This window comes from Triticum urartu, chromosome 3A, assembly GCF_056163025.1.
Source record: "Triticum urartu cultivar PI428250 chromosome 3A, HENAU_Tu73, whole genome shotgun sequence".
NCBI lineage: Eukaryota > Viridiplantae > Streptophyta > Magnoliopsida > Poales > Poaceae > Triticum > Triticum urartu.
The window spans coordinates 746,234,736-746,240,001 of record NC_141875.1 but is presented as its reverse complement, the minus strand read 5'-3'; positions in this window follow the sequence as shown (position 1 = coordinate 746,240,001).

Sequence of the window (5,266 nt, the reverse complement as noted above, 5' to 3'; positions counted from 1 at the left end):
ATAAGTAGATGTGAACTCATATTTTTGTCTTAAACACATATATTACATGTAGTTGATTCATTACATTCTGTTTTTATTATTGATTTTTCCAGATCAACAGACATATTGCAAATTACGGTCTACAGAGAATATTCCAAGTGTAATTTTGTTGTATGTTGTATCAGATTTTCCCAAATAGTAAATCATTGGGATAAGCTACTATATAATGGTAATACACGCGTCACACACATTGGTGTTATCTTTGAATAGGCATCTTTGGTCTTGAAACAATGATGATTCGAATGTTTGTTGAAAAACAATTTTTTTCGAAAAGGGGGTTAAACCCCCGGCCTCTGCTTCAATGCTATGCATACAGCCATTTTTATTAATTATACAGCAGAGTACAAAACAAAGGCAATCATGGCCGAACCATTACAAGATATGAAATTAACACCTACGACTAAGTCAACTTCTTCCGTAGCAGCGCCTTCAAGAAGGTATACACTCGTCGCTCCTGAGCCCGACCAATAATGGTCAGGACAAGAGTTTTCACTCCAGGCATGAAGCGGTGTTCCAATCAGCATCTTGATGACAGATCATTCGATGGTCGCCTTCGTCAGTACTCCACACCAGTGCCAAACGACACTAGCAGATTGGCGGGACGCCTTCCCACCTTAAACCACCGTCACTAGCAGATTTATGAGGTTAGCAAGGTTATTATGCCATTTACGAATAAAAACAAGTAAGAGGAGGAGGAGAAGAAGAAGAAGAACTTCTTCTTTTCTTCCTATTCCTTCTTTCCTTCCTCTTCCTTGATTTTCTTCATCTTATTATGTCATTTGTAGACTAAATAGGCTAAATTATGTCAAAAATGGACTAAACAGGCTAAATAAGAAGAAAAATACGGTTATCATGGAGGTGTAGGAATGGTCTGGGCTGCGCCAGTAGCAGACGGAGGTGAATAATATGTATATAATTTGGATACCTGACATGAGTAATATGTATATAATTTAAGTAAACGAAATTAGTCTAACATAAAAAATTTGGATACCTGACATGAATAATATGTATATAATTTAAGTGTATCATCATCATGAACATAATAAAAAATTGAATACCTCACATTACTAATATTACTCTGAATCGTCTATATATGCTCCGGGATCATTAAAAGCATCATCATCATCACTATCAGTGACGTGCTCATCATCATCAATAAATGCATCAACATGTGGAAGGCCTCCTTTACGTAATCGTTCAAGCATTGACCGATCATCTGCAGCAGTAACTTCTTCTTGTTCCGGCTCTTCTTGTTCCCGCTCATGGGTGAAGTCGGATTCACTATCATTGTCTACTTCAATGTTCTGGGGTGGAGTAGAGCGGTTCTTGAAACGTTTTTTGGAAAGACGTGTTTCATGGAAGAATTCTCCTTCGGCATATGCGTCTTGGTTAATGTGAGGTTCATAATCCTCTTCATTGGGGGGAGCTGGTCTAACACGTGGCGGCACTTCATAAACAACATCCCAACCACTGAGATTTGGATCAGTTTGACAGGCCCACGGTAGATAGAAAACTTGGGTTGCCTGTCGAGCCGTAATATAGACATCGGGAACATCCAAATGTGTGCTTTGTTTGATTTTGACTAGCCCTATATATTCATGAGTCCTTCTAGTCTCCCTCGGCTGGAACCAATAACATCTGAAGACTCGACGTTTGGTGGGTTTTCACCATAGAATGGAAGTTCATAAATTTCTTCAACTCTTCCATAATACTCGATATCTCCTTCGCCGATAGTAGAGACACAACAATTTGTAGACTTTCGGTCGGCCATAGATAGCTCTTTGCCATAGGTACGAAAGTGATACCCGTTGATGTCGTATTTGTCAAATGGACGGACTTTATACTCAAAGCCATTAGCTACTTGTCTCAATTCGGCATCCATAATCTCTGAATTAGCCTACAAGTTTAATACGAAAGGATTGTTGCATTAGTCGCAAATTAGCCAAAGAAATGAAATGGTCTAATGGAAATTACCGTTTTTTTGAACCAAGAGATGAAACCGGGATATTCGCCTCCTTGCTTTGCCAGAAGCTCATACTCCTTGACGGAATCCTTTTAGATCACCGCTCTATATGAGAATGTGGCGACGTATCGACTGCATCAAATATCCAGGAATAAGAGCAGTTCAAAGGAATTAGAAGTTGTGAAACAATGTAGCGAGATCTTACTCGATGTACGGCCGCACTTCTGTTAGGTTGTTGAAGATATACAACGAAATGGTCTGCCATTCTTCAACATCCAATGATACTGGTTTCCAACCACTGGCTGGTCCGAGATTCCCTTTGAATAGGCTGAGGTTGGATTGACCCTTTAGGGTCGTTAGCATTGTACCGAGGCTTCGGATTTGGCAAATGACGATTTTTGGCTTCGTAGTGTGCTGTCACGAAGTTTGCCGCCTCCTTAGTGATGAATGCCTCAGCCATCGATGCTTCAATTCTACGTTTATTTTTACATTTTGCTCGAAGCGTTTTCTACGTCCTCTCAGTTGAGTAGCACCAACGATTTTGCACGGGCCCCCCTAATCGTGCCTCGGTTGGGAGATGCAAAATCAAGTGTTGCATTGGATTAAAGAAGCTTGGCGGAAAGATAATCTCTAACTTGCAGATCAACTCTGGCGCCAACTGTTCCATTTCTTCTAGGAGGCCAGGTGATAGTTATTTCGCACAAAGAACACGGAAGAAATAGCTCAGCTCTGCTAGTACTAGCCATTCATCCTTAGGGATGAAGCCACACAACATCACCGGCATTATCCGCTCAATCCATATGTGCTAATCATGACTGTTTAGGCCAAATATTTTTAATTTTTCAAGACTCGCTCCCCTCTTTAGATTTGCTGCATACCCATCGGGGAACATCAACTGCATTTTCACACACAAAATAATTTCCTTCATAGCTGGCTTTCCAATATTGAACCATGCCTCTGTCTTCGTCCAGTTCCACTTTCCTTTCGGTTCTTGCATGTTTTGTAACGGTCTATCACATAGCTCCTCTTGATTGACTCTAGCCTTATTATTATCCTTTGATTCCCCCTCTATGCTCAACAATGTACCAAAAATGGCTTCGACGATATTCTTTTCAGTGTGGATCACATTGATGTTGTGTGGGCAAAGGAGGTCTTTGAAGTAAGGCAGATCCCAGGAGCATGTCTTGTGAGTCCAGGCGTGTTCCTTATTATACCCCTTGAAATGCCCTAGACGCTTTGGATCTGGCTCGAGAGCGTTTAACTGATCTAGGGTCTGTTGGCCTGTCAACACAGGTGGTGCAGAGTGTTTGACAACTCTACCTTTGATGAAGTTCTTTTTGTCTTTCTTGAACTTATGGCGAGGATCTAGAAATGGTCTATGCAAGTCGAAGCAACTATACTTGTGCACTGCCGTCAGCCAACGAAACTCAAGAGCTTCCTTGCATGTGGGGGCACGGGAACCTTCCATTCACACACCAGCCATCGATGAGCGCATACGCCGGCAGGTCATGCGTCAAGTACATGTACCAAGCACACATTATGAACTTTTCTTTGCTAAAGGCGTCGTATGTCTTGAACCCATTATCCCAAGCTTCTTGCGATTCGTCCTTAAGCGGCTACATGTAAACATTCATATTGTCCCTCGGATAGTTGGGCCATGGAATTGTCAACGTCAGGAAAATGTTCTTTCTTTGCATAATATGCCCGGTGGGAAGATTGAGTGGAATGACAAACATAGGCCAACAACTGTATGGGATGCTGTCTGACCAAACACACTGAACCCATCCGTGCTGATGGCGACTCGAGGATGCCTTGGATCTGCCGTTCTTTCCTTACGTAATGCAACGAAGCACTTCCACGCTTCACCATCAGATGTGTGCACCTGAAGGAAATATGCCCTAGAGGCAATAATAAAGTTATTATTTATTCCCTTATATCATGATAAATGTTTATTATTCATGCTAGAATTGTATTAACCAGAAACATAATACATGTGTGAATACATAGACAAACAGAGTGTCACTAGCATGCCTCTACTTGACTAGCTCGTTGATCAAAGATCGTTATGTTTCCTAACCATAGACATGAGTTGTCATTTGATTAACGGGATCACATCATTAGGAGAATGATGAGATTGACTTGACCCATTCCTTTAGCATAGCACTTGATCGTTTAGTTTGTTGCTATTGCTTTCTTCATGACTTATACATGTTCCTATGACTATGAGATTATGCAACTCCCGTTTACCAGAGGAACACTTTGTGTGCTACCAAACGTCACAATGTAACTGGGTGATTATAAAGGTGCTCTACAGGTGTCTCCGAAGGTACTTGTTGGGTTGGTGTATTTCGAGATTAGGATTTGTCACTCCGATTGTCGGAGAGGTATCTCTGGGCCCTCTCGGTAATGCACATCACTTAAGCATTGCAACTAATGAGTTAGTTGCGGGATGATGTATTACGGAACGAGTAAAGAGACTTGCCGGTAACGACATTGAACTAGGTATTGAGATACCGACGATTGAATCTCGGGCAAGTAACATACCGGTGACAAAGGGAACAACGTATGTTGTTATGCGGTCTGACCGATAAAGATCTTCGTAGAATATGTGGGAGCCAATATGAGCATCCAGGTTCCACTATTGGTTATTGACCAGAGACATGTCTCGGTCATGTCTACATAGTTCTCGAACCCGTAGGGTCCGCACGCTTAAAGTTTCGGTGACGATTGTATTATGAGTTTATGTGATTTGATGTACCGAAGGTAGTTCGGAGTACCAGATGAGATCGGGGACATGACGAGGAGTCTCGAATTGGTCGAGACGTAAAGATCGATATATTGGACGACTATATTCGGACATCGGAAAGGTTCTGAGTGATTCGGATATTTTCGGGGGTATCGGGGAGTTACGGGAATACGAGAAAGAAGTAATGGGCCTCATGGGCCAAGTGGTGGAAAAGAGGAGGCAGGGCGCGCGGCCCCCTAGCCCAAACCGAATTGGACTAGGGGGCCGGCCCCCCTTTCCTCCGTTTCCTCCTTCTCCTTCCTTCTCCTTCTCCTCCTTCCTTAACTCCTCCTAGTAGGAGTAGGAAAGGGGAGTCCTACTCCTACTAGGAGGAGGACTCCTCCTGGCGCGCCCATAGAGGGCCGGCCAGCCTCCCCACTTGCTCCTTTATATACAGGGGCAGGGGGGGCACCTATAGGCACAAGTTGATCAGTTGATCTCTCCCAGCCATGTGCGGTGCCCCCCTCCACCATATTCCA